This window comes from Drosophila pseudoobscura, chromosome X (assembly GCF_009870125.1).
Source record: "Drosophila pseudoobscura strain MV-25-SWS-2005 chromosome X, UCI_Dpse_MV25, whole genome shotgun sequence".
NCBI classification, from domain to species: Eukaryota; Metazoa; Arthropoda; class Insecta; order Diptera; family Drosophilidae; genus Drosophila; species Drosophila pseudoobscura.
The window spans coordinates 28,047,807-28,062,765 of record NC_046683.1 but is presented as its reverse complement, the minus strand read 5'-3'; the positions used below and the strand labels follow the sequence as shown (position 1 = coordinate 28,062,765).

The 14,959-nt window shown below is 45.0% G+C and overlaps 1 long non-coding RNA gene across 1 annotated transcript; it reads left to right on the top strand.

Moving 5' to 3' along the window:
* Positions 1-218: 218 nt before the first annotated feature.
* On the top strand, positions 219-1,502 carry LOC117184792 (uncharacterized). Its single transcript, XR_004470264.1, has 2 exons — positions 219-587; positions 675-1,502. It is a non-coding gene; the product is annotated as an uncharacterized lncRNA (long non-coding RNA).
* The last annotated feature ends 13,457 nt before the right edge of the window (positions 1,503-14,959 follow it).

The window sequence follows — 14,959 nt, the reverse complement described above, 5'->3', positions numbered from 1 at the left end:
TACTTTACTCTCTTGGTGATAAACAAATTGGGTTGCTTATTATCCGACTACCCTACTCCTCTAAACACCTAGTTCCTGGCTAAATAATCTTTAATACTTTCAATCGTAACGAGAAAACAAATAAATAAATAGTGCAATAAATAAATAAGCGAATAATTAATTCAATGTTTAGATAACCAAATAAATAAATTCAAATACATAAATCGGTTAATTTAAATCAATAAATTGATAAATCTAAATATCTAAATTGATTCAATCAAATAAATAAACACCTATGTACATCTACCATTAATCGCCTAATTAAATACAACACTAAATAACTAAATACTTCCTCTCCCAAACAAAAACTCTTTTTCCGATGACTTGCCTAATGCCTACTTCTAAAATTGCTTCCAAACAATGCTAGCGAGGATTGTAAGTCCTCAAAATACAAATGATTTCTCTTTGGGTTTTCTTGCTTCGGCTTTCCAATAGTCTGCTAAATCACTAACCAAAAAAAAACATATAATTCCCAAACTGCTTCAGACAAAAATTCACCTTTAATTTGTTTGGTGGGACGAGAGACAACTGCATTTATTGTTTTGCAGGTGAGCGGACCCCCTTCTTTTCCCCTTGCTATATACCTTCGCTTCCTTTTTCTAAGTGCCAACTCCCTTTGCTGTTTCCTCACTCAGATCACCGTGGATCCCCCAGAATCGGACAACGACGTTAATGCCTCTGGACATAACCCGGACCACGACTCGACAGATCCCCCGGCACCTCTTCCTCTTTTCAGATCCGGACAGCGGGCTCCACGAGTCGGACAACGAGGCTACTACCACCTGGTAATACCTGGACCACAACTCGGGACCCACACTTCCTTCCCTTCTACCTCCGATACATAACTACCATGTCCATTTTCCTCACTTCTACTCCTCTCAGCGGCTACGACGGCTAGGATTTATTCCCGGCTCGCGGACCGGCTGAGTTTCGTTCTACCAGGGTTCCATTTTACACCGGGTCTTTAAGACTCGTGTTTCAAATCGATCCCTTCTATTTCCTTTGGACGCCATTTGTTATGATCCGCCTCTTTGCCACCCTGGCCTATCGTTCCCAGCTAGCTCACGGGGAAGTCAGGGGTGTTTCCGACCCGATAAGTCAGGGGACGGATTGAACAAAACAAAAACAAAAAAACATACAAAAAAAACAAATCTAATTTATAGGACAGACTTGTCTTCGTTGGCACTTTCGTCAGCGGGGATAGTTGGTTTCGTTATCCCTAGCAGGGTCCCACCCTTTCATGAGCGCCACCTTCCATGAGCGCTCCCTTTTCATATTCAGGGTCCCACTCTTCTTCTCGCTCTCGTCCCACCCAACTACCGTTTTCTATTCACTCATGACTCTGTTCAAATTTTCATTTTTATATCCATTATATTTTCTTACTTATCTTCTTGAACATTAATTCATAATCTAGGTTTATATAAAGGAAACAAATACTAACACCAAAAAAATACTAACAAAAACGAGGGGGAACGTTGTGAGTTGCTGCGGACACCGCAACTCTACGGTTATACCCGATACTAAGTCAGTATGGCTCTCCTCCGGCAGACGCCGCTAATATTTAACGACACGACAAAGAGTGCGTGCGAGAGAGACAGAAAATCAGTCTGAGCGTGACGTCGGGCGCTGCGTAGCCACTGCAAATTGATTTGTTCCTTTTGGCTATAAAAATCATCTGATCTGATCCAGATTCAGCAATCTAATCGATATGGTCATTATCTATGATTCTGCGTTTTTAGTTATCTCAAATCTGCAATATTGTGGATGCAACAGATTTTCGTCCTTTGTGGGGGCGGATGGGGGTGGGGCGAAATTCTGAGATATACGTTTTATAGTGACATCTTAAAGGAGTGTGTGTAGCAAATTTGGTTACTCTAGCCTTAATAGTCTCTGAGATTTGTGGTTGCCTCAGATTTTCGTCCTTTGCGGGGGCGGAAGGGGGTGTGGCGAAATTTGGACAGGAAACGGTCAAGGGGCGATATCACAGGAGTGTGGATACCAAATTTGGTTGCTCTGGCTTTTATAGGTTCTGAGATCCTTGAACTCATATTTTGCAATTGGCAAAACCGACCATGAAACCTGTGTGTTAGAGTGAGACAGAGCGAGAAAGAGTGAAATTGTTTTCGTGATTCTGGCTGTAATAATTATACGATCTGGTTCAGATTTTGCACTCTAGAAGATATAGTCATCTTCTACGATTCTGCGTTTTTAGTTTTCTCGTATCTTTAAAATTGTGGATGCCACAGATTTTCGCCCTTTGTGGGGGCGGAAGTGGGCGGGGCAAAGTTTTGAAATATTTTTGTAGCAGTGACATATCACAGAAGTCTGGATCCAAAACATCGTTGCTCTATCTCTTATAGTCTTTGAGCATTAGGCGCTGAAGGGGACGGACAGACGGACGGACGGACAGACGGACAGACGGACAGACAGACATGGCTCAATCGACTCGGCTATTGATGCTGATCAAGAATATATATACTTTATGGGGTCGGAAACGATTCCTTCTGGACGTTACACACATCCACTTTTACCACAAATCTAATATACCCCAATACTCATTTTGAGTATCGGGTATAAAAATAAACCCTATTTCGGCCGAATTGGCAGCCCCCTTTGATAAGGTTGTTGCTTCCTGATGCTTGCTGATGTTTACGTTTAATCGTGGTGTTTTTTTTTTTATATAATCGTGATATATTGTTTAATTGTGGGTCAGACGGGTGTAGATGTGTGAAATGTGGTGATGTTATGTGATGTGTTATGAATGAGGGTATACATGCGTGGGTTGGGTGTGATGTGTGTGGATGAAGGTGTGTGACATTGATTCGTGTGGGTTTATTTCGGCTTTGAAGTCTGGATTCTTTCCCCGGGGGTTGGTGTGTGGAGACAGAAACGTGTGGAGAAACGTGTGGTGCTCCGCTGACGGTTCCTTGGTGCCGGTGCTCCGCTGACGGTTCCTTGGTGTCGGTGCTCCGCTGCCGGTTCCTCGCACCAGTTTTCCGGCCTGGCCAGTACCGGGCTGCTGCTGCCGCGGTCCGCCGCTTCTGCTGATGTTGATGCCTGCCGCTGATGTCTTGGTGGGATCGTCGTCTCCACGATCACCAATTTTGTTTCCTTTTTTTTTCTTTCAGGGCACGTGCGGCCTCCACTATTCTCCACCGGAAACTCCCTTCTCTTTTTTTTCCTCCTCCTCGCACCGTTTCCTTTTCTCCCACGCAACTCTGCCACTGCTTCCCAGGATCCACTATAGATGCCGCTGTCTCTCTCTTCTCCAGCCCTGATACCTATCGGCTCTCTCCAAAACCGCCCATAACACCACACTACCGTTTCCAGGATTACTCCGCCGAAACGGGAGTGCCAAACAGGCGGGCTTTTTCAATTAAGGGGCCCCAACGTAGGCCATCGCCCACACCCTGAGATCGAGAGTCTCTGGCTCCATCGACTGAGATGCCCGGGCTACTGCTTCAGATCTTTTGCGTGAAACACCCCAATACGTGAGCCTTGCAGCGTCTCCAGCTCGTACTGACGCTGCCTTTCCTTTATCGGCTTGCGCTCGGACCATCTAGCTTCGGGTAATACAGCTTGGTTAACCTTATAAATGGTAGTGTAAATATACTTATTGGTACTTCTTTCCTTAGGGGTATCTGATTTAACGTTGGAGGACGTATCTATTGGCTGCTTCTCGGCGACGTGGAACTCGACTCCTCCAATTGCGTCGTGCTCCTTTTCGCGTTTCCCGGTCGACATTTAGGGCATTTAGGGAGGATGACCCCGGCCAGCCCGCACTTGTAGCAGAACAGGTTACGCACGGCCGACTCGCACTCGAAATAGGTGTGACCCGGCTGAGCGCAATTCCAGCACCTCAGCTGGGCGCGATCGCCTCCGGGTTCCCTCGTCCTATGGACCGCATCCAATGCCTCGGTCTGTTCCTCCAGATCGTGCGTGTTCGCATCCAATTCATGCACTTTGTGATCTTCCCTGCGCGTACTATCCCCAAGGTCAGGACCGCTCCTTGTCCATCGCGTCGCCAGCAGTTTCTCGGCGCCCACCCCGTTGAACAGCCACTCCTCCACGGGTCTCTGATCGGCTTGGGTCCTCTGATCGGCCTCCAATGTTCGGTTGTCCACAAACAAGTGCGTTGGATGTGCTTGCTGGTTCGCGGGTGCTTCCGGTTGACCTCCTCCCAGACTGGTTGCATTCGATCCCCGATTCCTTCCATTCGCATCACTCGCCGTTCGCTCCGCTTTTAACGAACCCATCACAGCGTTGATCTCTCGCATGAACTCCAGCATGTCCGCTTGCATTGACGATCTCAGCGCTTCCATTTGCTGCCCGAGCGAAGCTCGGTAGGTCTCCTGTGCTTGGGCTAACGCTGCGTTCACGGCTGAGCTTAACTCGGACGGTAACACCAGGTCCTTACGGGTTCGCTGTTGACCTCCTACCGCTCCGGCCTCTGGGTCCTCCTGGTACAACCCCGCATGTATGTTTTCCGCCACTTGCGACGGCCCTTCCGGCCTACTGCCGGCTTTACCGTCCTGGGACCGAGTCGTCGGCATGTTGTACGGCTGGTACCAGCGCTGTGCCTCAGGGCTACGCCTTGTCTTTCCCGACCCTTTAAAAATCTCCGGGTCACTCATCAACCAATTTTCGTAACGTACTCCTTTCCTTTGTCTATTCTCTATTTACTTTACTCTCTTGGTGATAAACAAATTGGGTTGCTTATTATCCGACTACCCTACTCCTCTAAACACCTAGTTCCTGGCTAAATAATCTTTAATACTTTCAATCGTAACGAGAAAACAAATAAATAAATAGTGCAATAAATAAATAAGCGAATAATTAATTCAATGTTAAGATAACCAAATAAATAAATTCAAATACATAAATCGGTTAATTTAAATCAATAAATTGATAAATCTAAATATCTAAATTGATTCAATCAAATAAATAAACACCTATGTACATCTACCATTAATCGCCTAATTAAATACAACACTAAATAACTAAATACTTCCTCTCCCAAACAAAAACTCTTTTTCCGATGACTTGCCTAATGCCTACTTCTAAAATTGCTTCCAAACAATGCTAGCGAGGATTGTAAGTCCTCAAAATACAAATGATTTCTCTTTGGGTTTTCTTGCTTCGGCTTTCCAATAGTCTGCTAAATCACTAACCAAAAAAAAACATATAATTCCCAAACTGCTTCAGACAAAAATTCACCTTTAATTTGTTTGGTGGGACGAGAGACAACTGCATTTATTGTTTTGCAGGTGAGCGGACCCCCTTCTTTTCCCCTTGCTATATACCTTCGCTTCCTTTTTCTAAGTGCCAACTCCCTTTGCTGTTTCCTCACTCAGATCACCGTGGATCCCCCAGAATCGGACAACGACGTTAATGCCTCTGGACATAACCCGGACCACGACTCGACAGATCCCCCGGCACCTCTTCCTCTTTTCAGATCCGGACAGCGGGCTCCACGAGTCGGACAACGAGGCTACTACCACCTGGTAATACCTGGACCACAACTCGGGACCCACACTTCCTTCCCTTCTACCTCCGATACATAACTACCATGTCCATTTTCCTCACTTCTACTCCTCTCAGCGGCTACGACGGCTAGGATTTATTCCCGGCTCGCGGACCGGCTGAGTTTCGTTCTACCAGGGTTCCATTTTACACCGGGTCTTTAAGACTCGTGTTTCAAATCGATCCCTTCTATTTCCTTTGGGCGCCATTTGTTATGATCCGCCTCTTTGCCACCCTGGCCTATCGTTCCCAGCTAGCTCACGGGGAAGTCAGGGGTGTTTCCGACCCGATAAGTCAGGGGACGGATTGAACAAAACAAAAACAAAAAAACATACAAAAAAAACAAATCTAATTTATAGGACAGACTTGTCTTCGTTGGCACTTTCGTCAGCGGGGATAGTTGGTTTCGTTATCCCTAGCAGGGTCCCACCCTTCCATGAGCGCCACCTTCCATGAGCGCTCCCTTTTCATATTCAGGGTCCCACTCTTCTTCTCGCTCTCGTCCCACCCAACTACCGTTTTCTATTCACTCATGACTCTGTTCAAATTTTCATTTTTATATCCATTATATTTTCTTACTTATCTTCTTGAACATTAATTCATAATCTAGGTTTATATAAAGGAAACAAATACTAACACCAAAAAAATACTAACAAAAAAATAAACCCTATTTCGGCCGAATTGGCAGCCCCCTTTGATAGAAGTTTTTGCTTCCTGATGCTTGCTGATGTTTACGTTTAATCGTGGTGTTTTTTTTTTTATATGATCGTGATATATTGTTTAATTGTGGGTCAGACGGGTGTAGATGTGTGAAATGTGGTGATGTTATGTGATGTGTTATGAATGAGGGTATACATGCGTGGGTTGGGTGTGATGTGTGTGGATGAAGGTGTGTGACATTGATTCGTGTGGGTTTATTTCGGCTTTGAAGTCTGGATTCTTTCCCCGGGGGTTGGTGTGTGGGGACAGAAACGTGTCTCCACTCGGTGCTCCGCTGACGGTTCCTTGGTGCCCGTGCTCCGCTGACGGTTCCTTGGTGTCGGTGCTCCGCTGCCGGTTCCTCGCACCAGTTTTCCGGCCTGGCCAGTACCGGGCTGCTGCTGCCGCGGTCCGCCGCTTCTGCTGATGTTGATGCCTGCCGCTGATGTCTTGGTGGGATCGTCGTCTCCACGATCACCAATTTTGTTTCCTTTTTTTTTTTCTTTCAGGGCACGTGCGGCCTCCACTATTCTCCACCGGAAACTCCCTTCTCTTTTTTTTCCTCCTCCTCGCACCGTTTCCTTTTCTCCCACGCAACTCTGCCACTGCTTCCCAGGATCCACTATAGATGCCGCTGTCTCTCTCTTCTCCAGCCCTGATACCTATCGGCTCTCTCCAAAACCGCCCATAACAAGTTTATTGGGACTGACTGGATATTTCAGAAAGTTTATTCCGAATTATGCAGGCATTGCTAGACCTTTAACGGAGTTGACAAAGAACAAGACAAAATTTAAATTTGATGTATATGAAGAGAATGCCGTTAATATCTCAAAAAAACTGCTGACGGAGAACCCAGTATTGAATATATATAATCAGACTTACGATACAGAAGTACACACAGATGCATCAATTGATGGTTTTCGTGCAGTTCTATTACAGAAATCGCCAGACGACGGACAGCTACACCCGGTGTATTATATGTCCAAAAAGACTACTGATGCACAGCGGAAATATAGCAGCTACGAATTAGAGATTTTGGCAGTAATAGAAGCGTTAACCAAGTTGAGAGTATATCTCTTAGGCATTCATTTTAAACTGATAACAGACTGCAATGCTTTTACAAAGACGCTGGAGAAACAAAACTTATGCACTAGGGTGGCGCGATGGATTTTGTTTCTAAAGGAGTACGATTATGCTGTGGAAAATCGGTCAGGAACTAGAATGAAGCATGTCGATGCTCTCAGCCGCTACCCAATCATGAGGATAACTGAAGACAGCATAATCATCGCTTTAAAAGAGGCACAGTCGAAAGATGAAAAGATAAAGGCTATTAAACAAATTCTGAACGACGAACAGAAGACTTACGACGATTATTTCCTTAAGTCTGGTATGCTACATAGAGTTGTACAGGACGAAGAACTTATGGTGGTACCCAATGACATGCAGAAACAAATTATTAGCCGTACACATGATAGAGGTCATTTTGCAGCAAAGAAGACGAAGGATTTGATTTGCAGAGAATTCTACATACCAAATGTCGAAGAGAAGATCAAGAAATATATTGAGTGCTGTATTCCATTTATTTTGATGAACCGAAAGAGAGGCAAGCAGGAAGGGCTACTACACCCACTATAGAAAGAAGACGTTCCATTAGTCATATTGACTTTTTGGGAACTCTGGATTCGACGCACAAGGACTACAAACATATCTTTGCAGTTATAGACTCATTCACGAAGTATTGCTGGCTGTATCCTACAAAATCGACTACCGCAAATGAGGTCATTGCGAAGCTTAGCAGTCAAAGTATTACATTTGCGTATCCATCGCTTATAATCTCGGATAAGGGCTCCGCTTTTACCTCGCAAGACTTTGTTTAGTATTGTGCCGACGAAGGAATTAAGGTGGTGAAGACGACTACAGGACTACCGAGAGTAAATGGTCAAGTTGAGAGACTGAATGCAATCATAATTTCAGTGCTCTCAAAACTGAGTATCGACGACCCCACGAAATGTTACAGGCATGTCAGCAAAGTTCAACAAGCTGTTAATTCAACATTTACAAGAAGCATTGATACGACACCCTTTGAAATGCTAGTTGGAGTTAAGATGCGGACAAAAGAAGACCTCCAGATACGACAATTGATCAACAAAAAAGCAGCAACAATATTTAACGATGAACGCAGCGATCTAAGAGCAAAGGCAAAGGCTCAAATTGTGAAGCTTCAGAACGAAAATAAGAAGACGTATAATCTTCGACGAAAACCTGCAAGACGATATAATATTGGTGACTTGGTTGCCATCAAACGTACACAGTTTTGTAGTGGTCTGAAATTAAAAGCAAAGTTTTTGGGACCCTACCAAGTTGTTGGAATCAAACATAACAATGCGTATGATGTTCAGAAAGCCGGAAACTGCGATGGACTAAAGAATACCTCATCGTGCGCGGAGTACATGAAGCCATGGTCCATTGGCAACGACAACGACGACGCGTTCGGGTCGAATGCTTAATCAGAATAGCCGAATGTGGGTTGGTGTACCACACAAAATACCAAATGAAGATAAGATCCCTAGACGACGAGCAACGATGATCCCATTACTAAAAAGAACGACGAACAACGATTATGCCATCACGAAGAAGACGACGAGTAAAGAAGAGAGAAGCAGAGAAATAAAACGAGGACAGTACCGAAAAGACGTAAAAAACGACGACGGCCGCAGAAAAGAAGAATTAAACGACGCAAAATAAAGAATACTTTTATCCTAAATTTATCAAACATTAAATACAAGTGAATTATTAAACCTAAAGTAAATAAAAACCCCACATATATTATCTTAGCTTAGGACTTTCCCTTGTTTTGTAATATTGGTGTTGCTCGGTGTAGATGCCACAAGAAGGGGGTAGTCGACAGTATCATATGCTATCACGCGTAAACAAAACAATGGACCAGATAGGAGAAGTGTCAGGGGCGATGTTTGATCAATATCGGGAGGAACAAGGAGCTGTGGGTGGGTTGCCGAGAACACCGGTCCAGGCCAGGTCAGCAGAATGGCCAATGTCCGATCCTACACCCACGCTTGCTTCCGAACTGGCATCAACAGTCAACGTATCGTTGGCTCAGGCTCATGCGACACACAGGGCAGCGAACACTGACTCGATTAGTCGGGTGTTGCAGGAGGAGTTGCGTATGGGGTTTATCGAGATGATGCACCAACTCAACGAGGTACTCCAGCCGGTTAGACAGCTGCAGCAGCAGAAGGAACCGCAGCGGGAGGAGGTTCACAACGAGCAGGAGTATCGAGGAGCAATCCCGAAAAGGAAGCCGTCTAGCACGACTGATGCGCCGATTCCGCCACCAAAACCATTTTTGGCTCGCTCGAGGCGAGGTGGTATTGGTCCGGAACCGTCTTCAGGAGTAGGACCGACCGCATCCAGTGAGCAGCATCAACGATAGCATTCAGATACTCGGGTCAGGGTCGTGGAGAGAGTAGGAGAGCTGGTTGGATTCCTCGAGAAGATCCGCATCCAAATCCCCCGGGTTATAGACCTTGGTCACGGTGGGGCCGAGTTGAAAAATGGGACGTGACGTTCGACGGAGACAGCAACAAAATGACAGTCGAGGATTTTGTGTTCCGAATTGAATTCCTACAATGTCTTCCAATGTCGCTGCCCGTGGGATGAAGTTCTAAAGGGATTTCATCACCTGGTTACAGGAAACGTGCGGGAATGGTACTGACAGTACATCCGTGATCATGGCGGTGGTGTTTGGCAGGAACTAAGGGGCGACTTAATTACACGTTTCCGAGGCACGGCGTCCGGGTTCGACCGCATGAGAGAACTGCGAGAAAGAATGCAGCGGTCAAACGAGAGTGTGGAAGACTTTTTCCATGTCATGAGAAAGCTCGCGTCGAGGTTGGAGATGCCACCACCTGAAAATGAGATGGTAAAAATCGTCAAAAAGGCACTCACAGATGAGATAGCGAGTTTCGTCTACGGCTTACAGGCTTATTCCTTAGACCAACTGCGGGATGAGTGCGTGGAAATAGAGGCACATCTGAAGAGGAAGGCTCGATCTTCGTGGCGAGGAGCACCCAAACCCACAAACTATAGTCGCGGGGCGGAACTTATCATATGAAGAGCGCTTAAGAAATTATTTAGAAACCCGAAATAGAATATTTTCTGAACTACGAGTGGATGGTATGCGAGCACTGTCGGTGTGTAATGTGTCCCGGTGTTCTGGTGTGGTAGCTTTCGAGACGCATTCCACAAACTAGACAACTTTCATAGATTTTATGGTTAGCACTGTGTGCTAACAAATGTAGAGTATTAAAAGATAAGTCTCCTATATTTTCGCGTCCGCGCAGAATGGCGTTTACGTAAACGCGTATCGTCGATGAACTGATTGAAGAGTGGCTTAAAAATGACATTATCGAAGAATCTACATCGGAGTTTACAAGTCCGATAGTCCTTGTTAAAAAGCGAGACGGTTCGGCAGGGGTTTGTGTTGATTACAGAAGGATCAATAAGGTAACTGTCAAAGATCATTTTCCTTTGCCGCTTATTGAAGATCAACTAGACAGATTGCAAGAGGCCAAGATATTCAGCACGATTGATCGTAAGAATGCGTTTTTTCATGTGCCGGTTTCTGAATCTCGTCGGAAGTACACGTCGTTTTTAATTAAGCGAGGCCAATATCAATTTTTGAGAGTTCCGTTTGGATTTTCAAATTCACCAGGAGTTTTTCAGCGGCACATCAATGCGATATTTCGACATCTGTCCAGCAAAGGTATTGCTTTACCCTACGTTGATGACGTGATTATTCCAGCACAGACAGAACAAGAAGCTAGGAAGAATCTAAAGGAAGTTATCGAAACATGCAAAGATTTTGGCCTAGAATTGAACATAAAAAAAGGCCACTTTCTGAAGACCCGTATTCAATTTCTTGGTCATATAATTGAAAACAGTAAGATTTAACATTCAACAGAAAAAATAGATGCTGTATCAAAGTTTAAAATGCCACAATCACTCAAACAAGTAGAGAGTTTATTGGGACTGACTGGATATTTCAGAAAGTTTATTCCGAATTATGCAGGCATTGCTAGACCTTTAACGGAGTTGACAAAGAACAAGACAAAATTTAAATTTGATGTATATGAAGAGAATGCCGTTAATATCTTAAAAAACTGCTGACGGTGAGCCCAGTATTGAATATATATAATCAGACTTACGATACGGAAGTACACACAGATGCATCAATTGATGGTTTTCGTGCAGTTCTATTACAGAAATCGCCAGACGACGGACAGCTACACCCGGTGTATTATATGTCCAATAAGACTACTGATGCACAGCGGAAATATAACAGCTACGAATTAGAGATTTTGGCAGTAATAGAAGCGTTAACCAAGTTTAGAGTATATCTCTTAGGCATTCATTTTAAACTGATAACAGACTGCAATGCTTTTACAAAGACGCTGGAGAAACAAAACTTATGCACTAGGGTGGCGCGATGGATTTTGTTTCTAAAGGAGTACGATTATGCTGTGGAAAATCGGTCAGGAACTAGAATGAAGCATGTCGATGCTCTCAGCCGCTACCCAATCATGAGGATAACTGAAGACAGCATAATCATCGCTTTAAAAGAGGCACAGTCGAAAGATGAAAAGATAAAGGCTATTAAACAAATTCTGAACGACGAACAGAAGACTTACGACGATTATTTCCTTAAGTCTGGTATGCTACATAGAGTTGTACAGGACGAAGAACTTATGGTGGTACCCAATGACATGCAGAAACAAATTATTAGCCGTACACATGATAGAGGTCATTTTGCAGCAAAGAAGACGAAGGATTTGATTTGCAGAGAATTCTACATACCAAATGTCGAAGAGAAGATCAAGAAATATATTGAGTGCTGTATTCCATTTATTTTGATGAACCGAAAGAGAGGCAAGCAGGAAGGGCTACTACACCCACTATAGAAAGAAGACGTTCCATTAGTCATATTGACTTTTTGGGAACTCTGGATTCGACGCACAAGGACTACAAACATATCTTTGCAGTTATAGACTCATTCACGAAGTATTGCTGGCTGTATCCTACAAAATCGACTACCGCAAATTAGGTCATTGCGAAGCTTAGCAGTCAAAGTATTACATTTGCGTATCCATCGCTTATAATCTCGGATAAGGTATTTAGTATTGTGCCGACGAAGGAATTAAGCTGGTGAAGACGACTACAGGACTACCGAGAGTAAATGGTCAAGTTGAGAGACTGAATGCAATCATAATTTCAGTGCTCTCAAAACTGAGTATCATCGACCCCACGAAATGTTACAGGCATGTCAGCAAAGTTCAACAAGCTGTTAATTCAACATTTACAAGAAGCATTGATACGACACCCTTTGAAATGCTAGTTGGAGTTAAGATGCGGACAAAAGAAGACCTCCAGATACGACAATTGATCAACAAAAAAGCAGCAACAATATTTAACGATGAACGCAGCGATCTAAGAGCAAAGGCAAAGGCTCAAATTGTGAAGCTTCAGAACGAAAATAAGAAGACGTATAATCTTCGACGAAAACCTGCAAGACGATATAATATTGGTGACTTGGTTGCCATCAAACCTACACAGTTTGGTAGTGGTCTGAAATTAAAAGCAAAGTTTTTGGGACCCTACCAAGTTGTTGGAATCAAACATAACAATGCGTATGATGTTCAGAAAGCCGGAAACTGCGATGGCCTAAAGAATACCTCATCGTGCGCGGAGTACATGAAGCCATGGTCCATTGGCAACGACAACGACGACGCGTTCGGGTCGAATGCTTAATCAGAATAGCCGAATGTGGGTTGGTGTACCACACAAAATACCAAATGAAGATAAGATCCCTAGACGACGAGCAACGATGATCCCATTACTAAAAAGAACGACGAACAACGATTATGCCATCACGAAGAAGACGACGAGTAAAGAAGAGAGAAGCAGAGAAATAAAACGAGGACAGTACCGAAAAGACGTAAAAAACGACGACGGCCGCAGAAAAGAAGAATTAAACGACGCAAAATAAAGAATACTTTTATCCTAAATTTATCAAACATTAAATACAAGTGAATTATTAAACCTAAAGTAAATAAAAACCCCACATATATTATCTTAGCTTAGGACTTTCCCTTGTTTTGTAATATTGGTGTTGCTCGGTGTAGATGCCACAAGAAGGGGGTAGTCGACAGTATCATATGCTATCACGCGTAAACAAAACAGTGGACCAGATAGGAGAAGTGTCAGGGGCGATGTTTGATCAATATCGGGAGGAACAAGGAGCTGTGGGTGGGTTGCCGAGAACACCGGTCCAGGCCAGGTCAGCAGAATGGCCAATGTCCGATCCTACACCCACGCTTGCTTCCGAACTGGCATCAACAGTCAACGTATCGTTGGCTCAGGCTCATGCGACACACAGGGCAGCGAACACTGACTCGATTAGTCGGGTGTTGCAGGAGGAGTTGCGTATGGGGTTTATCGAGATGATGCACCAACTCAACGAGGTACTCCAGCCGGTTAGACAGCTGCAGCAGCAGAAGGAACCGCAGCGGGAGGAGGTTCACAACGAGCAGGAGTATCGAGGAGCAATCCCGAAAAGGAAGCCGTCTAGCACGACTGATGCGCCGATTCCGCCACCAAAACCATTTTTGGCTCGCTCGAGGCGAGGTGGTATTGGTCCGGAACCGTCTTCAGGAGTAGGACCGACCGCATCCAGTGAGCAGCATCAACGATAGCATTCAGATGCTCGGGTCAGGGTCGTGGCGAGAGTAGGAGAGCTGGTTGGATTCCTCGAGAAGATCCGCATCCAAATCCCCCGGGTTATAGACCTTGGTCACGGTGGGGCCGAGTCGAAAAATGGGACGTGACGTTCGACGGAGACAGCAACAAAATGACAGTCGAGGATTTTGTGTTCCGAATTGAATTCCTACAATGTCTTCCAATGTCGCTGCCCGTGGGATGAAGTTCTAAAGGGATTTCATCACCTGGTTACAGGAAACGTGCGGGAATGGTACTGACAGTACATCCGTGATCATGGCGGTGGTGTTTGGCAGGAACTAAGGGGCGACTTAATTACACGTTTCCGAGGCACGGCGTCCGGGTTCGACCGCATGAGAGAACTGCGAGAAAGAATGCAGCGGTCAAACGAGAGTGTGGAAGACTTTTTCCATGTCATGAGAAAGCTCGCGTCGAGGTTGGAGATGCCACCACCTGAAAATGAGATGGTAAAAATCGTCAAAAAGGCACTCACAGATGAGATAGCGAGTTTCGTCTACGGCTTACAGGCTTATTCCTTAGACCAACTGAGGGATGAGTGCGTGGAAATAGAGACACATCTGAAGAGGAAGGCTCGATCTTCGTGGCGAGGAGCACCCAAACCCACAAACTATAGTCGCGGGGCGAATGCAAACGTCAGCGAGGTAGCGCAGGATCGGTCGATTAGCGATGAAGAGGCAGAGGTCATTGAGGAAGCGCAAGTGACACACCGTGTTCCACAGAAGTTGATTTGCTGGAACTGCGGGCAGACCGATCATGGCTTTAGGGACTGTATGGCATCGGAGAGGCGAATTTTCTGCCCGATGCATATTGTCCAACCTGTCCGAATTGCGCGGGAAACGTGAAGAGGGGTGCGATCCAAGCAGGCGAATCACGCTCACAGAAGGGG